The following is a 26,097-nucleotide window of genomic DNA, read 5'->3' as shown; positions in this document are numbered from 1 at the left end:
ACCCATGCTTATCTGCCAGGTGCGCATGTAAAAGTACCAGTCGCACAGGTATTTTCCATTGATGAAACAACATTCTAAAGACGGTTGACATCTAGTGGAAGCCTTAGGAAGTGCAAAAGGACCCATATCCCTCTGTGTATTCGATAGGGGCTGAGTTCAAAATCTACAAACCTCAGATTTCCCACTTCCTGTTTGGATATTTTCTCAACTCATATGGCAGGCAAAAAGCTATGTTATACTCAGACATCATTCACACAGTTTTAGAAACTTCAGTGTGTTCTATCCAATACTAATAATAATATGCATATATTAGCATCTGTGACTGAGTAGGAGGCAGTTTACTCTGGGCATGATTTTCATCCAAAAGTGAAAATGCTGCCTCCTATCCCAAAGAAGTTAACGACTGTAGTGGCTTCCTTTCCTCTTTACCATAGCTCAACTTCAGCCGTTTTCCATATTTCCACCTCCTTCAGGAAATGTACATAAGTCCTCATTCTTGGTTGATAATAGTTAATGCTCTCATTTTCCTGTTCCTCCTCTGTGACCAGCTCTAGCACAGATTCATGAGCATTCTTAAAGTCATTGATAACAGCATCAAATGCTTCAAGACCCTCATTCACAGTTTCAATGTTTCCTCCATCAATAAGAATGACTTTTATTTCATTCATTTTGTCTACACACTCCAAATTTGCCTCTCCAGGCTGCATAGAGTGAATTTAAATGTTCCTCTGCCCTCTCCAGTGGGGTCTTATTTGGGATTTCATCCTCCATCATTCACTTTTAGTTCACTCAATTTACATTGACACAGTTGTTGGTTTGATTGTTAAATGTAATGCCCCTTTAGACCTCCTTTAATGCTTTAAAACACAGTCACCCATTTCAGCATATTGACCCATTTTTGAATTGAACATGTGCAAGTTTGGCATTTTAGATGTTTTAAACATTTCATCCCATAAGTTTTTTCCCCGTTAATGAAGTTTAAACATGCAGTGTCTTTAGATCATTTAGTTGCATTCCGTTGTTGCATTGCATTTCCACGTTAGGCCAAATATTAGACATATGATTAGGCTACATTGTGCATAGGATCTCGGTGTTTCCCAAACTTAAACTTCTAAATTGTTTTCACAGCGCTGTATTTTGAATTCCATTCCCAAGTTTATCAAACATTCCAATTATAAGCACATTTGCCCTTCCATAATATAAGAACTTAGTTACACTAACAACAAATGAATACATCTCAATCAGGTAAATATAAACCATAAAGGTACGTACATAATATTTCAACATATACATAAATATTTAATATATTTACACAAATGTACATGGAGCTCTGTGTTCTGTATTTTATACAAATATGTCCAAATCGGCTCTAACAACGACCGTTCCACATGTGCATGTTTTAAACCCTTTAACACCCTTTTGTTTCAGTGCCTTGTGGTGTCTGATCTGTGAAGTTATTTGGATTTTTACGAGTGATTTGAAAGACAGAGTCCTGAAAAGGGGGCTTTTCTTTTTTTTGCCGCGTTATATTTTAAGAGAAATGCCACGAAGGCCACGGTGCAATTTAGAAGTTGCCCAAAAACCTGCGACCAATACATTTTCATCCGCGACATTGTTTTCGAAGCAGCCAAATTTGCAGGGAAACCCCTGACTCTAGGAGCCTCTCAGAGGCTTTATCGACGGATTCTTGAGTCAGCCTGTCGCATTGCAGCCTGGACTTCAGAGACTGGGCAGACGGGCAGAGAAAGAGAGTAAGGAGTCTTATGGGAAGGAGAGTAAAAGATCGAGAGAACAATAAGGCAATATATCTGCTCCCCAACAACAGGAGCTCACCTCAGCCAAATCACTCAAGGGACTTTACATCGGCTTTGTGTTTCAGTGCCTTGTGGTGTCAGCAATTAGGCTAGCTTTTGTCTGGTGTTGTAATGACCGATGTGCTCGGCTTTTGGAAACGTTTCGGCAAGAGCAGCATTCTCAACACACCCTACAGGGCACTTTTTCAAAGACTACGTCAGTGCTTCACTCAGAATAGTGGGGCACAAGGACGCTGATTCATTAACTGATGTGCTTTGAAGGCAGACTTCTGTTCTGTTCTGGTAGTGCTCTCTGTCCAAAGGTTTTCCATTTATGTTTTCCTGGCCTTGAAAAGGGATGCTTTTAGCTAACGAAGTGCAACCACCCTATCTTATTTAAACATATCCCTTGGCTTTTTATTGGTCTGCTTTTTGCAAGCTGACACTAGAGGAAATTTCTGTAAATAAAGAGCTACTATTGGGATAATAGGCCAACTTCGCAATTAGAAAAATGTAAATGTTGCCATCGCATGTGTTAAACCTGACTAGGTAGCTTGGCAACCACCAAGGCAAATAAACAAATGAATGTGTTAATGAGCAAAACAAGCATAAATCTAGATACTCAAAATGACTTGTCTCAACAGCCCTGCAGTCATATATTATGCAACTGACCCACCCTCCTTTGTACACTCGTTATGTACGTGAGTGCTCAAACTCTCAAAGGGCTCCTTGTTTGTCTTCATCCTCTGCTGCTGCACACAAAGGCAGGCGTGACCCCTGACCTTGGCCCTAGATGCTGAAGGAACATTGTGTGTTCATTATTTACACAACTGGCATAGCCCAGTGTCCCGGGCCCTGACCCCACACATTAAGAGCTGCTAACTCGCTCTCGCCCCACAGCTTGAAAAGCATCTCCCCTCAGCCTCCCAGGCTGCACATACACCGGCTTCTGAGGATGCCATGGAATTCCCTATCAGGATTCCATTCCCCCATAAACAATTCCTGCATTGATAGGGGAGGTTGGAAAGCTGCCAGGGTATTCCTACAATGGAGAGGGGGGGATAATGAGGCAGCAGCATTGACAAAGGGAATTCTCATTCAGGGCCTGGATTGGCAACATGGTGTGTGTGAAATTGTGTGGCAGCGCTTAGGGAGCCACAGAACAGATACCTGAGCAGGATCACCCACCAACACACTCACAATCCCAGCCATTGTGCTCCCAGTGCATGGGAGGTATCCGGTCAGGGTGTAGGCTCTCAACGCCACTCGTACCAGAAAGAAGAATTTCAGCTTGCTTTTTAGTAGAGCTTGAGAAACATTCACACTCCCCTCATAGTTTTGCTATTTGTTATATTGAGTGTAAAAATATAGATGCTAGAATAACTGAGAATTTGTAGCCAATTTTTCATTGTCTTCTGTATCATTAGTGATGGGGGTAACATGGGCAGTTGCATCATAGTATTTTTGGAATATGTTGATATTTGGCTCCAAGTATCTATTTGTGTTCCATCTTTTTAAGTAGTGAACCAAAATGTTTAGCACTTTTAGTTCCATGGATGATTTTCTCATGCTCTCGTCTCTCTGCAGCAGACATATTGTGAGCAATATGTTTGGAACATCAAATCGCAATAAAATTACAATGCATAAAGTATTGTTAGAATTGCAATACTATCGTATTGTCACCCAAGTAAGTATTGTGGTAATATTGTATTGTGAGGTCCCTTGCAAAAAAATCCCATCAGCATGCTCTTGTCTCCCTAGTTCTGTTTAGCCTGGTATAGGAAGCCATTTACGGTTGTGTGTTTTACCCAGTCACAGAATGAATACACTGGAGTCTAAAAATGTAGAGGGCACAAGAGAAACTGTCAAGTGCACCAGATCTTTACATTTGGAAGAGTTGTTGAGTGGCTTAGTGAGTATTTAAGTTGGGTGTGATAAATAGGTGCTCTGAGTGAAACTGAAGTGTGTGTGTGTGTGAGTGGTGCACGAGTAAGTTGTTTGTCCCCCCGCACCCACCCTCAATTGCAAATAACCCACCCGCAACCGCCCGACCTATACAGTGGTTCCTCCTTTAAAAGTTGTGAGCTTACGCCGCGGTACTTAAGAGGTCGTTTGTGGTTTAGTACGTTACCCTGCGTCACCACTTCATTACTCCAGACCAGCGCAAGGGGGGAGTTAGAGCACTGATTATGCTTTTGGGTCCTACTGTGTCTCTAACTGACAATGAATGGGCAACATAAACCTAAATAGAAACTGATAATTGTACACGACTTCAGTATTACTTACTAAAACTGTTACTCGAAGGCTTTTATTTTATTTTGTTAGGATTATTTTGCTCTTAATGTGGTAGTGTAGCCACTCCCGACCGGTCACGTTGTACAACACCTGAGTGGCACAATGGCCTAAGACGCTGCATAGCAGTGCAAGTTGTGTCGCTACAGATGCTGGTTAAATACCTGTGCTGGCCCGAGATCACTGTAGGTTTTTGATTTTTCTCCCTCTAAAAACAGAAATAAATGATTCCAAATAACAAACTGGCTTTGATAACAAATTAGTAACAATGTCTCACCCCATGTTCAAGAATGGCCTGTTATTAATGCCAGTTTGCACATTCAAACTAAAACAATTGAACTAATAATGGCATCTTCATGCTTTCACTTATGATAAAAAATGCTCTTTCAAAATGCACATGTTTATTTAGTTTTGGATCCATAACGAATTACTGTGGGAAGAAAATACCACTGAATTACAGAAATATCATCTACAGTGGGGAGAACAAGTATTTGATACACAGCAGATTTTGCAGGTTTTCCTACTTACAAAGCACGTAGAGGTCTGTAATATTTACCATAGGTACACTTCAACTGTGAGAGACGGAATCTAAAACAAAAATCCAGAAAATCACATTGATTTTGGTAATTAATTACCATTTTATTGCATGACATAAGTATTTGATATTTCAGAAAAGCTGAACCTAATATTTGGTACAGAAACCTTTGTTTGGAATTAGAGATCACACATTTCCTGTAGTTCTTGACCAGGTTTGCACACACTGCAGCAGGGATTCTGGCCCACTCCTCCATACAGACCTTTTCCAGATCCTTCAGGTTTCGGGGCTGTCGCTGGGCAATATGGACTTTCAGCTCCCTCCAAAGATTTTCTATTGGGTTCAGGTCTGGAGACTGGCTAGGCCACTCCAGGACCTTGAGATGCTTCTTACGGAGCCACTCCTTAGTTTCCCTGGCTGTGTGTTTCAGGTCGTTGTCATGCTGGAAGACCCAGCCACGACCCATCTTCAATGCTCTTACTGAGGGAAGGAGGTTGTTGGCCAAGATCTCGCGATACATGGCCCCATCCATCCTCCCCTCAATACAGTGCAGTCGTCCTGTCCCCTTTGCAGAAAAGCATCCCCAAGGAATGATGTTTCCACCTCCGTGCTTTCCATTTGGAATGGTGTTCTTGGGGTTGTACTCATCCTTCTTCTTCCTCCAAACACGGCGAGTGAAGTTTAGACCAAAAAGCTCTATTTTTGTCTCATCAGACCACATGATCTTCTCCCATCCTCCTCTGGATCATCCATATGGTCATTGGCAAACTTCAGGCGGGCCTGGACATGCGCTGGCTTGAGCAGGGGGACCTTGCGTGCGCAGCAGGATTTTATTCCATGACGGCGTATTGTGTTACTAATGGTTTTCTTTGCGACTGTGGTCTAGTCATCTCCGCATTTTCTTGTAGAGCCGTTATGGGAAGGCTATCAAATGCTTCTCTGATGCCCTCTGGTGGTCAAACTAGCACTAACTAGCATTAATGGTACCTGTGGTTAACACTTAAATAACGTGCCATAGAATTCTGTGGCACCTTGCAAGCTGCGACGCAGTACGCTGCAACTTTTAAAGGAGGAACCACTGTGATAAAGGTAATCATAGGCCAGCACCTGACCCAAACCTGCTAGTATAGAAAATGCGCTGTCGGCTAGTCAGAAGGCTGAAGGATTTTTTTGACAGAAGGTGCAGGATTTATTTTGCCAGATTTCTAAATATGCTTCTGCTTATTTCCTGCCATTTTCGTTGGTATTTGTCTACTTGTCTGTAATTATACTAAAGGAAAATATAAACACGACATGCAACAATTTCAAAGATTTTACTGAGTTACAATTCACATAAAGATATCAGTCAATTGAAATAAATGAATTAGGCCCTAATCTATGGTTTTCACGACTGGGCAAGGGAGCTAGGTCCAGCCAATCAGAATATGTTTTCTCCCCAAAAATGTGCTTTAGTACAGCCAGCATTCCGGATCACCTCTTTACTGTTGATGTTGAGACTGGTGTTTTGCGGGTACTATTTAATGAAGCAGCCAGTTGAGGACTTGTGAGGAGGCGTCTGTTTCTCAAACGAGACTAGAGGTCGACCAATTATGATTTTTCAGCGCCGATACTGATTATTGTAGGACCAAAAAAAGCTGATTTAATCAGACGATTTTTATAAATAATAATACAAAAAAATGAATTTATTTATCAAATCAAATGTATTTGCCACATACACATGGTTAGCAGATGTTAATGCGACTGTTGCGAAATGCTTGTGCTTCTAGTTCCGACAATGCAGTAGTAACCAACAAGTTATCTAACCTAACAATTCCACAAGTACTACCTTATACACACAAGTGTAAAGGGATAAAGAATATGTACATAAAGATATATGAATGAGTGATGGTACAGAACGGCATAGACAAGATGCAGTAGCTGGTTTAGAGTACAGTATATACATATGAGATGAGTAATGTAATGTGAACATTATTAAAGTGGCTAGTGATACATTTTTTTTTTTTTTACATCAATTTCCATTATTAAAGTGTCTGGAGTTGTTGAGTCAGTATGTTGGCAGCAGCCACTCAATGTTAGTGGTGGCTGTTTAACAGTCTGATGGCCTTGAGATAGAAGCTGTTTTTCAGTTTCTCTGTCCCTGCTTTGATGCACCTATACTGACCTCGCCTTCTGGATGATAGCGGAGTGAACAGGCAGTGGATCGGGTGGTTGTTGTCCTTGATGATCTTTATGGCCTTCCTGTGACATCGGGTGGTGTAGGTGTCCTGGAAGGCAGGTAGTTTGCCCCCGGTGATGCGTTGTGCAGACCTCACTACCCTCTGGAGAGTCTTACGGTTGTGGGCTGAGCAGTTGCCGTACCAGGCGGTGATACAGCCCGACAGGATGCTCTCGATTGTGCATCTGTAGAAGTTTGAGTGCTTTTGGTGATAAGCCAAATTTTATTTTTATATATATTTGTAATAATGACAATTACAACAATACTGAATGAGCACTTATTTTAACTTAATATGATACATGAATAAAATCAATTTAGTCTCAAATAAATAATGGAACATGTTCAATTTGGTTTAAATAATGCAAAAACAAAGTGTTGGAGAAGATGGTAACAGTGCAATATGTGCCATGTAAAAAAGCTAACGTTTAAGTTCCTTGCTCAGAACATGCAACATATGAAAGCTGGTGGTTCCTTTTAATATGAGTCTTTAATATTCCCAGTGAAGAAGTTTTAGGTTGTACGTTATTATAGAACTATTTCTCTCTCTACCATTTGTATTTCATTTACCTTTGACTATTGGATGTTCATATAGGCACTATAGTATTGCCTGCCTAATCTCGGGACTTGATTGGCTTGAAGTCATAAACAGCGCAATGCGTCAAGCATTGCAAAGAGCTGCTGGTAAACGCAGGAAAGTGCTGTTTGAATGAATCCTTACGAGCCTGCTTCTGCCAACCACCACTCAGTCAGACCGCTATATCAAATCATAGACTTAATTCTAATATAATAAACACAGAAATACGAGCCTTTCTCCATTAAAATGGTCAAATCTGGAAACTATCATTTTGAAAACAAAATGTTTATTCTTTCAGTGAAATATGGAACCATTCTGTATTGGTTAGCCTGCCACACAGTTTCCTCATGGATTGCAATGTTATTGGCGTCCAAAAAGGCTGATAACCAATTTGTTATGAAAACAGCCCTTATTAATCAGCCATGCTGATTTGGCTACTTCAAAAGTGTCCTGTAGCTTACGTGCTCACGTTCATCCACTCTAATATAATTCAAGCATCCAAACTGCACAACAGCCATTCGATTTAATGGAAAGAGACTTCAAAACACAAGTTTAATGACACTCGGAGATTGTCAATCCAATTATTCACTACTAAGTAGGGAGGGATGTATTTTCTAATTGTTGAGATGATCATCAAACCATGATAAGAGCTCCAAGTCGGTAATCAGTATGCAGTTATGCGTTGCCTGTTGGTTGTGTGTGGTGCATTGGCACAAAAACCTGTTGATGGGAAATTCTTGCATATATTTTGAATAAATATAGCATCAAAATGTTAAATCTGATTTCCCCCTAGCTTGTCATTGACTGTAGCCGGCTCTGATCGTAGTGTATTGACACAGACGGGGAGAGTGAACTTGGCTTTGGTGGTCGTCAAACCCTCAACCTTCTGGCCCGTTAGAGCTGTGTGGCATTGACTGAGCCACAAAACCATGCTGAAGTGGTAAAACTGTTATCCACATTTATAAACACTGTTGCTACAGTTATTCAATGGTGGTAATATTTTTTTTTGTCCAGTATTTCAGGGGAAGGTGTTTTTTAAATTTTTTTAACAGTACAAAGGAAAGCTGGGTTTCTGTTTGGAAAATGTGGTGCCGGATAAAGTGACAGGGATGCTTTTTGTTTACCGGCCCTCTGAGAAATTTACGGGATCCAGATTCATTGGGGTGCAACAGCTAGAATCGGTTGCTAATATGACTTGGATTGTGCTTTTGGACAGCCAGAAAAAGTTGATATGAAAACCAATAGAACAGGAGAGAAATGGCATGAGGAAGTCTTTCATAGGCAGCGTGTGTGCCAATCGGCCTAGCTGATTATTGAGTTTTGGCTGTCGGTTAAAAGCATCAAAAATGTGTAAAGATAATGTCATTATATTTTTTTTGTTTCCGGCCACGATATAACAATGCAATTGAATTACATTTAGCACTAAACAATAACTTGACAGACATTAATAAATACACACACACACACACACACACACACACACACACACACACACACACACACACACACACACACACACACACACACACAATGACGATAGAAATGGAAACAAAATATAATCTTGAGTAACAAAAAATAGTCTTGAGTAACAAAAAATATGATGAGACAAGTACGAGATGGGTGTGTAGCGAATGTAGCCTATTGGTGCATCTCTCCAGAATGCACCCCAAAAAAAAAATGTCTCCTAATTAATTTACCGTTTTCATTCTCGAAGTGGAAACGTTGTTTGCAGAGTTCACAATTTGACACACTTGTGAGAAACACATTTCTATTTCATAACCATAATTTATTAATTTTGTAAATTGTTCATTGTCTTTTTGTTTGTAGTTCTCCATGTGAGCAATAAGCATGGTTTCTCTGTCTTGAGGGAGTGCGCACGGCTGAGCATGCAAAGAAGTAGCCTACCTGGCCTGTCTGATTTCTGGTTGTCTTAACTCACCACACTGATGGAATAAGCCTGTCATTTATTTATGTTCCCTTTGTTTTTTTTCTTCATTAATATCTGCCAGGATATTAGTAATCCTCTGTCTGAAGGCGGTCTGTCTCTGGTTTGGACTCCATCCCACTCCCTTCTAAAGGGTCAACTGTGGGACAGCAACACCTTCAGGTAATGACTTCATCACTCACACACTTAGAGGTGAATGGGGATAGAGGATGCTACGACATTTGTCCTAAGCTCTGGCAAGTGTTTAGAAAGTCAAGTCTCCTGCGAACATCATTTGAAAATAGTTTCTTCATCTCCAGTATTTCCCTTTCACCAGACTAGTTTTAGAACTATCATACCAGCTTAACCCAGTGTACCCCTGTGTGATGTTAGACAAGGTCTCTAATGCTGACAGAAAATTTTTCTGGGTGACCTGAACATTGGCCGGTTGTCCTCTCAAGAGGAAGTTTCTTACATACCTTAAGGGAACATTTTGACATTTGCCATATGGTTAGTGAGAAAGACCACATTGCAAATGTACGGTCCCTTACTAGACGTCCGAAAACGTTTATAAAATTTGCGGGCGGCGTCGGGCCGTGCGGCAGGGCCGGATCTTCCAGGAAGTCATCAAACGAACTCTGTAGGACATTCGGTTTCCGTTTTATAAAATAATAAAATTTTGGTCATTTTTCCGCTGTCCCGGTAAATCCCACAAGAGAGCGAATGGAATCATATTGCAAATGTACAAAACATCACGAATCACGACGTGGCCTTATCTCCTAAACGGAAAATATTTCAAAGCCGAAACTTGGTGAACATAGGTTTGGCATAATGGGCAGTTGGCCCCGAACAAGATGGCGTCTAGGCCTCAACAGTTTTTGAGTTATGGCCATTTTTCTGGGATTGGAGGTCCAAAATGAAAATAGAGCAATAATTTTTCTGCTTCACGTCAAAGTAAAGGAACCTCCGGTGTCAATAAAAAACGAACCAGCCATTTATCTATCGTCATTTAAGAGAAATCGTACAATGTCAAATTGGTGATGTTCAAAAATATATATATTTTAAGAACAGTTACAGATCCAGTTGCAGCGTGTTCATACAAATCTTTTTAAAGTGTGCTTCGGAGCTCATACATATTTTAAATTTATTTTTTAAAATCTGAGCCCAAAATACCGATTTCAGATTGTTATGAAAACTTGAAATCGGCCCTAATTAATTGACCTTTCCGATTAATTGGTGTACCTCTACTGTGAAATAGCATTGTATCTGGTCAAACACAAATGTTTTCCTCATCCCTCTCAACCATACAAATGTTTAATTCCTCATCAATCCAAGAAGATTTAAGTTATTAGTCATTTTCTTAATGGGTGTGTGCTTATTAGTAACTGGAATAAGTAGTTTCATAAATTCGTCAAGTGTAGCTTCTGGTTGCTTCTCATTACACATCACAGACCAGCAAATATTCTTTACATCAACATATGAATCATTACAACTTCTCGTATGACATCTTATACACTATTAGGCCCAGTCTTTGGAGCTTTCGTTTTCCTAGATATGGCTATTATATTGTGATCACTACATCCTATGGATTTGGATACTGCTTTAAAGCAAATATCTTTAGCGTTAGTAAAGATGTGATCAATACATGTTGTTTATTTAAATCCTGTGCTGTTTGTAACTTCCCTGGTAGGTTGACTGACAACCCGAACCAGGTAGGCTGCAATGACCAAGAGCCAACCGGTAGGGTGCTACTTAATACTTTCAATGGAGTTGTTATTGTGAAGGAAGGGGAAAGCGCAGCCTACTAGGTAGCTTTTGTTCTCGGTTTGATAGTCAAAACAGGTACTATGTAATCCGTGATAAATAACCTTGCTTTGGCAGCTAGAAGTTAGTAACTAGTGAGAGTAGCAACCAAGCCGACTCAATCTCCTCGTGCCACTCAGCCACATACACACACTACACGGCCCCTCCCCCGCCTCCTGCTAGCTCCTTCGTTCCTTTCTCCCACCAGTATGTGCATTAACAGCCTCAGTTAATAACGTAGCTAAAAAAAAAAATAGTTTCTGCTGCTTCCCTCACTCAGATTGGATCAGACCGGGTCTGGACCCGACCGGATCTTTAAAGGGACAGATGTGGTTGTCGTCCGGTGCCTTCGGACCGGGTTTCAATATTAAAAAAAGTATATTTATTCTGGTAAGGTCCGTGGACGAAATTCCCGGGTCCATTTTGGAATGGGGTCCAACTTTTTGTACCTGAGAAGACCTTTAGCCCACAGGCGTTGAAGGAATCTAAAGTAGTTCCACTCCCTAAACATAGAAAGCTCCCTTTGTTGGCTCTAACAGCGGACCAATCAGTTTGCTGCCTGTTCTAAAACTGCTGGACAATTTAAAAAACAAACAAATGCAGTGCTATTTTTAAAAGAACAAGTTAACTACTGACTTTCAGCATGCTTAAAGGGAATTGAACCCAATTTGTACTTCATTGACTCAGATGATTGGCTAAAATAAATTGATAATAAGATGATAGTTGGAGCTTTATTGTTAGATTTCATTGCCGCCTTTGTTATTGATCAGTCTTTATTGTAAAAACTCGTTTTGGCTTTACATCACCTGCCATCACATGGTTGGAGAGTAACTTATCCAATAGAACCCACAATGTTTTTGAATTGAAGCTTCTCGAACCTCATACAGGGCAGTTACCTTGGGCCGTTACTTTTAATTTTTTACAAATGATTTGGATTTGAATTACAATAAGTTGAAATGACTGTGCTGATGATCGTACACTCTACACATCATCTTATTGAGACTATTAGCAAGGTGTTAGTGTCAGTGGGTAATTAACAATGAACTGGTCTTAACTACATCTAGAGATGTGCCGATATGACATTTCTGTCCGATACCGATATCCATTTTTTTTCCCTTGCCCAAAAAAACATTACCGTTATTAAACATTTTAGCGGCCTTTTAAGCCTTCTAGTACAGTTAAATAGTTGAAACCAACACACACACAGACTAAAAAGGTATTTTGTTGCCATTTATGTGTGTCCCCATTACCAGTAAAACATAATCAAAACCTATTTATTTCACTTACATGCTGTGCTGTTTAGTTGTTCATTTGTTGAGTCTTTGTCCATTTCCAGCTGTGTCTGTAATGTTTCACGTATACCCTGTTGTCTGCATCAAAGTAACGGTCCTTATACTTAGCATTGCGCCTGGTAGCGACACAAAGGCTCAGAGAGAGTGCCACCGAAAAGTAGAGTACTTTTCCAAGTTAATCCGACGGTCTGTGTTGGCATTGACAGTGTATCACATCTGCTGCAGACGCAGTTGAGCTTATTTCTCCAGTCAGTTGTTCAAATGGAGCTAGGAGTGTTCATGTTTCAAACGTTCTCAAATGCCATTGAAATGGCAGCAGCGGTATGAAAACCAGCACATTCATGAGCATGCAATATGGCTTTTCTCAGTAGGAAATCCTCGTCGACCCACTGGAGCAGCTATGTCATGGGGCTGACATAGCTGCTCTAAATGTCAGTCGTGAAGCTCATAGCAGTGACGCCCATAGCAAGTAGCTCATGGATGTGAGTTTCAACAATACTGTGTAACTCCGGTAGGGCAACATCTGTAAAATAGCGCCTATTTGGTAATGTGTATTGGTGCTCGACCAGTCGGCGAAAGCCAACATCACCCACAACAGAGAACGGTTGATTGTTAAGGGCAATGAATTCCATTACCTTGGCGTTAATGGATTGCGCCTTTGAGTTGTCTCGCTGTTGACAGCTTGATCCACACACAGCTAGGTTAGGAATGCTGTGCTGCACATGTAGCGCTATATTTTTTGTGGCGTCATTACGTCATATAGGTATGTATGCATGTCAGCTTTGACATCAGTTTTGCACATCGGCGTTAAACTAGACATCGGGCTGACGTTGGCATTTTTAGCTAAGATTGTCCTATTCCGATATGCTTACCAATACACCGTGCATCCCAAACTACATCTAAAACCAAAAACATTGTATTTGGTTAAAAGTATTCTCTTAGACCTAAACCTCAACTGGAGTTGAAGGGTGTGACCATCAAACATGTTCATGAGAGAGGCTTCCATTAAAGGAAACTCTTGTTCTATTAGCTCTGAATTCACGAAAAGCCATAAAACATGTTTTCTGATATTATGGTCAATCATATCAAAGGCTGCACTGAAATCTAACAGTACAGCTCCCACAATCATCTTATTATCCATCCTCAGTAATTTGTGTCAGTGCAGTACATGTTGAGTGCCCTTCTCTAAGCACGCTGGAAATCTGTCCATTTGTTTATAGAGAAATATCATTGTGTTTGGTCAAACAACCTTCTTTCCAACAGTTTGCTAAGAGCTGCCAGCAAGCTGATAGATCTGCTGTTTACATTGTAATTCAGTACTGTCAACACTTTGTTCAACACTTTTATAACCTGTAAATGCTTGTTCTCCCTACTTCCACTCACTCTACAACCAGCACGGCAAGGAATGAGGGGTTGTTATTACTAGGGGCTTGTCTCTTTTTTTTTTTTTAAACTTTTTTTTTTCATATTTGTTTTATATTAAGTGATATTTTCTCTAGTCATAGGAGTAACAACATTAATTGGTGCATGAGGCAGAAATAATGCAGTGTGACTTGACTTTCGCCATCAGCTGGAAGACTGTGTCCCCCTTTTCTCACGGAGGGAGGGTGAGTCGGGTGAGAGGCAGCCTCACAGCTGCTCTCTCCCTCAGACTGAAAATTCATTTCAAAATGGTCTGAGAAGAACAACATTGGCAGGGCAATTCATGCTCGGCAATATGTGGGGATAATGTATTTGGCATATAGCCTACTACAAACCTAATTTCCACACAACTGTTTTAATAGGTCAATGTTGCAGAGGCTTAAGTCTTGTTAAAAAAAAAACGAACTGTCTGCTTGCATTAGAATTGAATGTAATATCTTATGATCTTGTCTAACTGTTATGCACATTGTCATGTATTTTGGACCCCAGGAAGAGTAGCTGCTGCTTGTGCTGTAGCTAATGGGCATCCTAACAAACTAAACTCAATCTACTAACCTACCTACAAAACACTCCGTTTTGATGATAGTAATGCACTCGATTCTGCCTGCAGTATTAGAATATGCATAATTTCTGTATGTTAGCATAGGTGGAAGGGGCTCATAAAAACAACGAAGGAACTGGCTGGCCAGACACGTTGCTTAGCTCTGCTCCCACCTGAAGCACTTCTGAGGTTGAGGAGGATCAGCCTGTTTGACAGTGTCTCGTCCCACTCCTCTCCCAGTCCATCCACTCAAACAGAAGGCTTTATTTGAGGGGATCTGCTCATTTATCAACTCCCGAGCGGGTTTCCAACAAGCGGGTTTCCAACAGCAGCGTTATTCAAAACAAGCTCCACCATGCCTGATCCTTCAGCTGTGCGGAGAAGAGGCAATTTGAGCGATGAGTCATAAGTGGAAAAGTGTCCCCATGTCCCAGGCCTGATAGCCAGGGCTTATTATTCTACCTATTGCTCCTAATTTGACTGAAATGCAAATGGTGATGTGTTGTGCGAGGGATTGCAGTTCCTGCCCCATGTGCCATGACTAAGAGGCTTGTGAAAGCTGCGAGGTGGATGCTGGCATTGGTGCATTCACGCAACACACCCATTGGCTGTTTTCAAATGCAACTCAAGGTCCAGAAACCATCGAGACAGTGGCAGTCTTATTGGATCGTAAAATAAGGTATTTCTGTAAGAAAATACATAATCTCCCCCTCTACCCCTATGAGAAATTCATGTTAAGGCTCTCACGTGTTAGGCTATATATAGCACATTGAAAAACCCAAATTTGGTATGGATAGAGTGTAAATCATTCTTAGCTGGACTGGTAATAAATGACAGCCTCCTCAGAATCTTAAACGGGTGCTGGATGGTAGTTTCAAGCCATCTGATATTCTGTACTCTGACTGTAGGCTAAAAACGACCTCCTGGTAGTTAGTCTGCAATTTAGCCATTATGTCTGCTGGAAATGATCAACCAAATGGGCCCTGTAATGGAAAATATGAAACCACCTGCTTTTACTCCAATTCCATATGTCTGCCATCCATAGCCCCCCCCCCCTGCAGTTGCCAAGCGCCCAGTCTCTTTCTCCAGTCCTTTGCCATCCTGTTATGTGCCACTGCGGGTGCTGTTTTGACGAGACTGCTGTCTGGTCGGGGCTGAATTTTAGTGAGCCCGCTAATATCCAACACGTAATTGGATTGGAATCTGCAGACCGGGGCGGCCAAGGTTACTTGACTGAAGTTTTTCGGACAGATGGGTCAGTTAGTCAGGGATGTGTGACTGTTTCGGTGATGATGGTTAGCACCAATTTTGTAGTCCTGGATTTTGACTCATGTCCTCAGTTGCTGGACTCTACCATCCTGGACTCTACCATCCTGGACTCTACCATCCTGGACTCTACCATCCTGGACTCTACCATCCTGGACTCTACCATCCTGGATCCTGGACTCTACCATCCTGGACTCTACCATCCTGGACCATCCTGGACTCTACCATCCTGGACTCTACCATCCTGGACTCTACCATCCTGGACTCTACCATCCTGGACTCTACCATCCTGGACTCTAAACTACATGACTTGGACTCTGCAATTTATACATGAGCAGTAAAAAAATTGTTTTAAAGTGATTGCATGTTTTCCCTTATATTTGTATCCTAAATAACCTACACGCTGTAACTATGGTCAATTATCATGGCACACCCAACCCGACTAAAATGACTTTCTTCATATTGACTCAAGGACTGATGGCTTGGACTGTTGTGCATTATTACTCAATAGTAACTCAGATTATTTGTCACTACAACACTGGTTTCAAGATACACAAGTGTAGGGCAACCTCTCTCAAATTAACAGAGCCTTGCACAGATTTCATTGTTTGACCAAAAATCCAGGCATTCCACCAGCTCTCATCGTTTATTTACTGATGCACAGTGCATTCGGCTAAACATGTCATGAACCAGTTAAGCTACATGTCATGTTTATAACATAGTCTAGTGTTCAGTTAAGCAATAAGGCCCAAGGTGTGGTATGTGGCCAATATACCACGGCTAAGAGTTGTTCTTGTGCAAGACGCAACGCGGAGCCCTTAGCTGTGGTATATTGGCCATATATCACAAACCCCAGAGGTGCCTTATTGCTATTATAAACTGGTTACCAACATAATTAGAGCAGTAAAAAATTGTTTTTGTCATACCCGTGGTATACGGTCTGATATACCACGGCTGCGAGCCAATCAGGGCTCGAACCACCCAGTTTATAATTGTAATCATAACACAGTTAAAAATCATAGCAATTAGAACTCTATTCACTTTGGGTGGAATTCAGACCTGATTTATGCGCTCATTAATGGAACTTAATTACATTTTTTTAATGCACTTTTGTCTCTGTATTCTGACCTTGGAGTTAAGCATGGGGAAATGCCTGTGGCAGCCAGGTATTCGTTTGGGGGTGGAGATCACATAAATTGAGGTGTGGCAGAGGTGTGTCTGCAGATTAAAATGTTCTGACCTGGACTCAATTCCGGTATAATTCGAGCACCTTTACGCTCGTGGAAACCATGAATAAGCTTGAGCAACCTGTCAGTTCCAGGTGGAAAAACTGCTACGTTCTGATTTCCCAATATTAATAACGTCATTCTCAATGTGCTATAATTTATACATTGATAAGAGCTATTGATAAAGCGTTTGGTAAATTAGTTATCCTTTTGGGTAAGGGGAATTTGTAAATATAAATGACAATTGTTCTAGTCATAGGACTGCAAACTGAAAAGCATAACAGAGGAATTTATGCCTCTTTCCCATAGGGTAAGTATGAAATGCTGTGCCATTATGCAGAATTTAAACTGTATGGCCTTAGGGAGTGAGTGTTATTTTTAATAAGGTTTACATGGAGAAAATTGGACCTCAATTTAAAAAAATGGATGGCACTCCCTTCAACATAATATATTTGACCTAAACCCTCCCTAAACGCTTGAAAATAAACAAGTGACCCTCACCCAATACCGAAAATAGTAATTAAAACAAAGTGGATACGAGAGAACATGTTTACCCTCACTTCTTGGACAGACCAGGGCCTTAGATATGCAGTTTTAGAAACTGTTCTTCGTCCTGTCAGCATTAAATGGCAATAAAGGAATTTTGATAGTACACACGGCTGAGCACACAAGAGTAGAGGTGGAAAGATCGCCTTTATACTAAAAGCATTACATCATGGGCAAGAAGCAGGTTGTTTTTGATCAATTAAATTACAGTAGGAGCAAGCTATCAAAGTTGACCTCCGGTCTTCATCTTTGTGCTCTAATTCTCAAACCGAACATTGGCTAGTCTGTGTGGAAGATTTTTTGAACTAGGCCTCGTCAACATTTTTTTATTATTTTTTTAGAAATCTTTGACTCCTCCTGAACTGCCACCGTAGCCCTACACAGCACAGCCATTGGTTAAGCAACACACAAACAAGTTATTGATCAACAAGAGCAGGCCGGGGCTCAGGGGTGGAATATCCATTGCAGTGTGTAATGCAGCCTAGTTTAATTTCCACCCTCCCAGCAGCGATCGTGGGAATATAACTCTGCCCTGTGCTTCTCCGAGCATGCACTTCGTAGCCTATAGCTATTTGAGCATTTGATTGAGAAAAACTAAATAGCCTATAGGCGCATTTTATATTTCGCACCCAGTGGAGAATCTGAGAGGGGCTGCTTCGCAGACATTGATAGATAGATAGATAGAGATATATACATGCATACATACATACACACACACACACAGTGCCTTGCGAAAGTATTCGGCCCCCTTGAACTTTGCGACCTTTTGCCACATTTCAGGCTTCAAAGATAAAGATATAAAACTGTTTTTTTTGTGAAGAATCAACAACAAGTGGGACACAATCATGAAGTGGAACGACAGTTTTTTGGATAGTGCAAACTTTTTTTAACAAATCAAAAACTGAAAAATTGGGCGTGCAAAATTATTCAGCCCCTTTACTTTCAGTGCAGCAAACTCTCTCCAGAAGTTCAGTGAGGATCTCTGAATGATCCAATGTTGACCTAAATGACTAATGATGATAAATACAATCCACCTGTGTGTAATCAAGTCTCCGTATAAATGCACCTGTACTGTGATAGTCTCAGAGGTCCGTTAAAAGCGCAGAGAGCATCATGAAGAACAAGGAACACACCAGGCAGGTCCGAGATACTGTTGTGAAGAAGTTTAAAGCCGGATTTGGATACAAAAAGATTTCCCAAGCTTTAAACATCCCAAGGAGCACTGTGCAAGCGATAATATTGAAATGGAAGGAGTATCAGACCACTGCAAATCTACCAAGACCTGGCCGTCCCTCTAAACTTTCAGCTCATACAAGGAGAAGACTGATCAGAGATGCAGCCAAGAGGCCCATGATCACTCTGGATGAACTGCAGAGATCTACAGCTGAGGTGGGAGACTCTGTCCATAGGACAACAATCAGTCGTATATTGCACAAATCTGGCCTTTATGGAAGAGTGGCAAGAAGAAAGCCATTTCTTAAAGATATCCATAAAAAGTGTTGTTTAAAGTTTGCCACAAGCCACCTGGGAGGCACACCAAACATGTGGAAGAAGGTGCTCTGGTCAGATGAAACCAAAATTGAACTTTTTGGCAACAATGCTAAATGTTATGTTTGGCGTAAAAGCAACACAGCTCATCACCCTGAACAACCATCCCCACTGTCAAACATGGTGGTGGCAGCATCATGGTTTGGGCCTGCTTTTCTTCAGCAGGGACAGGGAAGATGGTTAAAATTGATGGGAAGATGGATGGATAATTTTGCACGCCCAATTTTTCAGTTTTTGATTTGTTAAAGTTTGAAATATCCAATAAATGTCGTTCCACTTCATGATTGTGTCCCACTTGTTGTTGATTCTTCACAAAAAAATACAGTTTTATATCTTTGTTTGAAGCCTGAAATGTGGCAAAAGGTCGCAAAGTTCAAGGGGGCCGAATACTTTCGCAAGGCACTGTACATACATACACTGGAAGCAACACTGACAATAAATTTCACATGCTGTTGTGCAAATGGAATAGACAACAGGTGGAAATTATAGGCAATTAGCAAGACACCCCCAATAAAGTAGTGGTTCTGCAGGTGGTGACCACAGACCACTTCTCAGTTCCTATGTTTCCTGGCTGATGTTTTGGTCACTTTTGAATGCTGGCGGTGCTTTCACTCTAGTGGTAGCATGAGACTGAGTCTACAACCCACACAAGTGGCTCAGGTAGTGCAGCTCATCCAGGATGGTGCGGTTGGCCCTGGGTTCCTCCTAATGAAAGACAATGCTAGACCTCATGTGGCTGGAGTGTCAGCAGTTCCTGCAAGAGGAAGGCATTGATGCTATGAACTGGCACGCCCGTTCCCCAGACCTGAATCCAATTGAGCACATCTGGGACATCATGGGTTGTGTCATTCACTCATGCATGCTACTTCCATTGTGAGCACGCTCGTTCGCACTTATTTAAAAAAAATACACTTTTCGTTTGAATTGAGCTTGTGGGCCATACCCAAAGAGTTAGTGACGCACCTGCATACGGTAAGTCTGAACACCGAATACTGAGAGAAGAGCTTAAAACTAGTGGGAACTAGTGGGAACCTAAGTCTGAGTCGGTCCCTTAGAGAACTGCAAACCATCGACTGACAATTGAGCTACACGTATTTTCTATGAAGCCTAGCATCATAAATTTCATATATTCAAATATTTTCTTCTGCACCTGAAGTCCCTTAACACAAAATTCAATTGAGAATTAGGCTATTCTCAGTCGAGGGAAAACGATCCATAATAATTCTCAACAAAGCCTTATAAAAACGTAATTACAGTTAGGCATTCCTTGTCCAAATTTTGTGTCTTCTGAGGATGTTTTTGTTGTGAAAGCTAGTGCTGAAATGCTAAATCACTGACATGGTGTCACAGGTCATACCCTGGGGGCAGACCCCTGGTTTAGGGCTTAGTCTTTTACAGTGTGGCTGGTAGATTAATGCTTTGTCTGGCCAAGATGTTCACTCAAGCATGGAGCCACATGAGAAATCTCTTTTAGAGGCTGACCCGTTTAGTCAACCCAAACCTACGCAGAATGTTGAATTGCCTACCAAGTGTTAGTGTTGTAAGATACGTTATTGGTCACAATGCTTTGTTTAATCTTTGTATATACAAAACTATGATGTCTCTTGATTTTAATAATTGATCTCGACATTTCGAGATCAATTTCCGTAACACGGTGCAGGATTAGCAGGAGCGGTGCATTACGCAAATTGTGTCAAATCTGACCCGTATGTTGGGTTTATTTACTGATTGAACTCTACTGCATTAATGCCCATCTCAGTATGATGTGCTTACCTCCTACCCTTGCTTTAACCAATGAGTCTTTCATGCACTTCGTAGCCTATAGCTATTTGAGCATTTGATTGAGACCAACATGATTAATCTGTCGTGTTGACAGTCAAACTAAAATGCATGCTTTTCTCGCTTTGGTTTGGCAAGGAACGTGCTTTTTTTTTTTGTCCCCCCCCACACCGAGTTTAATTTCCTAATGACAAGTTCCATCTTATCTGAAGCCATTAGTATTAATATATAGATGAGGCCTGAGGTATTACTGTGTAGTTACTGCAACGTGCCATTGGCAATATTTTATTTGTAGCATAATATGTGCTACAGCGCTTGTTTGAGTAACTGTAGATTTCCCTCCTGTATGCCACTATGTGAAAGCGGATTATCACTATGTGAAAGCGGATGATCAGTTATCAGTTTTTCTTTACGCATCCGCTCATGAATCTTCTACGTTAATGTGTTATAAATTCTACCCAGGACGCGTCTCATGCATTATAGTAAGTGTTGTGGTCCTCCACCGGCCTCTCTTGTATTACGTCTTTCACTTTGTGTTCCTTCCAGGTATGTTCAGTTGAAATGATAGGACATGTGCAGGTAAGCGTGAAATAATACAAATGCACATTATGTCAAACACGCAACTCGTACCACTAAACTCGATGCACTTGTGAATGTGCGAACTCTAGGGATTTGAAAGGTTAACCGTTACATTTCTTTTGGCAGCTAATAAACTAACTAGTCATGCTTATCGGATTATAGGTTAATTTGCATAATGTTATTGGAATTCAATTTGATTTGTGTTCGCTATGCAGGGTAAGTGTACCTATTAAGCTCACCGACATCTAAATGTAGACATCTCTAACATGCACTGCCCTAATTCTTGTAAGAACCTCAAATTAAAGATTGATCTGTCATGATTTTTTTATGACTTACAATTTGATAAAATATGTGAAAAGTCCAGACTGGGCTTAATGTGTACAGATTGTACCCTTTAAGCCCAAGGGTGCAAATGTTTAAAATGTACATTTCTTGTGTAAAATTGGGTTATAACAATCTCCCCTAAAGTTATTAAATAAACTGATCATTGCTATTCATCATGAAAGTAGCACTTATAACGGGGGTCATAGGGCAATTGTTTCCACAGAGATCAATGTGGACTTCGGCTTTTGTTCTTGTCAACCAGTACACACCGGAATTAACTAGTCATAGACTTTAAACAAGACATGAATAGTTGAATCAGGTGTGTTATTGCTTGGTTAGAACACAAACCTGCACCCACACTGGCTAAGTGATGAGCAAAGACCATAACACCATTTTTCAATGACTAATCTGAAAGATGATTCACATTTGCTGTGCTGCTGTCTTGTTAATTAGTTCAACTTGTCTTCCTAAAGCCTGTCTGAACACCATTTCAACTCTTCTGCTCTACTGTGTTTAGAAAAGGTACAGATGTTGGACCAAAAAACAGAATCGCCTGGGTGAAAGACACTACAGTATGACAATGCCACCACCCAAAAGTGCATGAGTAGTTACCCAATAGTCATCATCTTGTCCCTCATTTGTTAACATTTTAGTCCACCACTTGTAGGTCTTCTATCCCTGATAACCCTCAACCCTGATCTCAAACTCCTCTCTGCATCAACGACTACAGGTCCAGCCAAACATCTTGGAGAGCGTACAGGGGTTTCTGATCTTGGTAAAGACACCGGGGCTAGATGCATAATATGCAGAACTCTGTGTGTTCTAATCAACTTAAATCTGAACAAAAAAACATTTATGCTCATGTTCATTGAATTTTAGGGATATCATCACCCCATCCCCATGTGTTCCAACGGAAACCGGCTTAATAGGAACAACTGATTTTTGGTGAAAAGGACAGAATAGCTAAGTCTACTCCATAGAATATTTGGAAACCATTGGTTTGGGGCATGAATATACACTAGACAGTTAGCATTGAACAATTATGTATTTGTCATTTTCATTCTGTATAGACTGAGTGCTTTTTGTGCTACTGTACCCTGTAAGCCCAACAGATGTCAAATTTACACGTCATTGATGTATAACAATGCAAGGTTCATTTAACAGTAAAATTAGACAAAATGCAAGCTGTGAATGCCTGAAATCTCTTCAGCAAGTTATGTTGCTGCTGTGACGTGCAGGCACGGCTTCTATTATGAAAAACCCTTATTTTTAATTGGAAATAATGGGTAATGAAATATGTTATTATTTGCATCAGCACATGAATCTCAATTTGAAAGTATGATCACTTACCTGAGAGGTTACTAAAAATATCTGCAAAATGTGTGTATCTGAGGGTAGCCTCAACTCAAGTTTTTTTTGTGGCTTTGGAATTGGCTGCTAGTGGGAACTTGCAAAACTGCCAATAACATTAGTAAAATGTCTGATTGATATCATTTAGAATCAAACATGTTATGGATATAACAACCAGCTGAATTAGTTGAGACATTAAACAGCAGAAAATCTTGGAAGTGGGCTTAATGGGTACGCTTATTTACACACACTGCAAATAGAGCCTAGTTTGAGTAGGATATCACCTTTCGGGCAGCGAGAGCTGGCAGCCACTCCAACAGCTTTGTTTTATGCTACAATATTTGTCCAATTGTTGGACAAGCATATTGTGTACAATTTGCCAATCGGCTATAGTTAGATTGTTTTCCCCTAGGCCTACTACTGTTTCCAAGCAATTGAAAAAGAAAATGTTTAAACTGTCAAGACGATAGGATTGCCATTGTTGCATCTTTCTATTAAGGTCTGAATGAAAAATGTCAGTTGGATGCTTCTGTATTTTCTGTTGGTCACGTCATTGATCATTTTACTATTTCAAACAAATTGAACCGGTTGTTAACCAGTTAATGGGGCGTCAGTTAGTCATCAGCAAAACGGACTCATTTATTTTGTAGCCGGATTCCTATGATGCAGGACCAGGCATGACAGAATTGGGCCATTCCAAGCAGGGAAAGAGAGGGAAAGGGCAGCAGAGTGTATCTCCTCAATACAAGCCCCTCACAACTTGGACATCATTCTTTGTCATCTGTAATAATTTTCTTATTTACTAGATTTTTTCTCTCTCTTTGACGCCAAAGGGCCTTTGCTAACCTTTTTGAGAGGTGAATCTCTGTTTTCCAGACAGTGCTCAAAAATGTTTATTTCGATAGAGTGATCGCGGAACTAATAGGCCCAGTCCTATCTCATCGCCAGCATGGAAAAGCAAACATCTGTCTGGGCAACTCCCAGTAGTCACACACTTGATTATGTTTGAGCACTCAGCCCATTTTTTAGGTGTTAATTAATTGCATCTATTTGTTGGTGCCTGGTTTGGGTGTGTGTCTTTCTTTTAGGGCAGCTTGCGCTGTGCACAGAGTTCAAACCAAAGTAAATAGGCCTACAACCCAGCTAGCATTGGGCTCAAATTGTCATGGTCTTATGCTTTGCATGTAACAATGTAATCCCTTGTACTTATTACTGTGTGACACCTGATACATTTTGAAAATATTTCTACATGGCTGTTGTTGACTTTGGTTTAAGTGTAGCGGTTTGATTATGTGAACTGATTAGAATCCAGGAGTAAGTGGCAGTAGTACACCTACAATGCATTCACTGAGGGAATGAGACCAGTGCTAATATGGATTTGTGGCTCGTAAAAAAAAAAAGTAATTACGATAGTTATTTATTCATTGTAGAACGAGACAGTGAAATTGATCGCTCATCTGTTTACTCACAAAATGTGGACTTTTCTGGCTTCGGTCTAATTTGTCAGAGGGCCAAATTGAGCCTAATGTTGGCAAATTCTGAGGGAAACCATGTCCTGTTCCCCTTATTGTTTTGTAAGATATTAAGCAGGGCATCCCAAAAGTTGTCCCTCATGACCCACCAATTAAAAGATGTCTGAATCGCGACCCACCATATGGGTTGAGTGGTGAAAAAATATACTTAGACCAAATCAAATGTATTTATATAGCCCTTCGTACATCAGCTGATATCTCAAAGTGCTGTACAGAAACCCAGCCTAAAACCCCAAACAGCAAGCAATGTAGGTGTAGATGCACGGTGGCTAGGAAAAACTCCCTAGAAAGGCCAAAACCTAGGAAGAAACCTAGAGAAGAACCAGGCTATGAGGGGTGGCCAGTCCTCTTCTGGCTGTGTCGGGTGGAGATTATAACAGAACATGGCCAAGATGTTCAAATGTTCATAAATGACCAGCATGGTCAAATAATAATCACAGTAGTTGTCAAGGGTGCAGCACCTCAGGAGTAAATGTCATTTGGCTTTTCATAGCCGATCATTAAGAGTATCTCTACCACTCCTGTCTCTAGAGAGTTGAAAACAGCAGGTCTGGGACAGGAACCACGTCCGGTGAACAGGTCAGGGTTCCATAGCCGTAGGCAGAACAGTTGAAACTGGAGCAGCAGCACGGCCAGGTGGACTGAGTAAATACCCAAGAATGAGTAAAAAATGTATTTCAAAAACCTTCAAAACATTTTAACTGAATGTAGGTTTGAGTATGGGCTCCTGGGACCAATTTTAAATACATTCACAGCATAATCATTTAATGATTTTTAACAATGCACAATGTCATCCCGTGACCCACCTGAACCCCGGACACAACCCACAAACATTTTCAACAAACAGAATATTATCACTTGAAATCAGTGACTCAAAGAGATGCTGGTTTGGTCTGGTTATTTTACAAGTCAATATAAGTCACTTAATTTAGTAGGAAGTCATCGTAACGTCATAAATAAAGCCCTTGTGTCTTCCCCTTTTGACTGGGAGGAGCAGACATGAGGATTCATGCTTTTTCAGAAAAATGTACACAAATACACCTCAATACACTATGAAAAGCAAAACAGTCATAGAAAACAAACACATTCTTCAAACATCAATCTGCTGTTTGAATTTCCCTTGAGCCACCAAAACATCCCGTTTTAGATTTTGAGATCATTCCATATGTAAGGTGCAAAAAAACTAAAAGCAAATTGGTAGCTCGTACGTCTGTATGATAAAGTCAGGTACGGTGGAAGTTTCTGTGTAAGGGCTTGAAGGCCATTCACAGAGGAACTTCACACCAGATCTCCATGCCTAAAGCAACCCCCTCCTTACAGCGAGTGTTTGACTTGGCTCCTTGCGTTTCTTTAATCATAGGCAGTAACACTTGTCACTGGCATGCTGTGCCTCGGGCCCATGCCAACCGGCTGCCCAGAGCGGGTGAGAACCATCTGAGTGCCCCTGGTAAATGGCACGGCTCTCTTCATCTGCTTTACAAAAGCCCATTGATGTGCTGCCCGGCTGGGCACTCAGATCTCACTCGTTCTTGGTCTCTCCTGCATCCTTGCGCTTT

The 26,097-nt window shown here is 40.9% G+C and overlaps 1 protein-coding gene across 1 annotated transcript in view; it reads left to right on the top strand.

The window, feature by feature from the left end:
* The window catches only part of arhgap32b (Rho GTPase activating protein 32b), a 235,642-nt gene that overhangs the window by 21,179 nt on the left and 188,366 nt on the right, over positions 1-26,097 (top strand). The window contains 1 exon segment of the mRNA XM_024431996.2: positions 9,419-9,516. The gene's annotated coding sequence lies outside the window, so the exon portion shown is untranslated.

The sequence above is a fragment of the Oncorhynchus tshawytscha genome, linkage group LG09 (genome assembly GCF_018296145.1).
Source record: "Oncorhynchus tshawytscha isolate Ot180627B linkage group LG09, Otsh_v2.0, whole genome shotgun sequence".
NCBI lineage: Eukaryota > Metazoa > Chordata > Actinopteri > Salmoniformes > Salmonidae > Oncorhynchus > Oncorhynchus tshawytscha.
The sequence above is the reverse complement of the archived record's forward strand: the minus strand, read 5'-3'. Positions and strand labels throughout refer to the sequence as shown.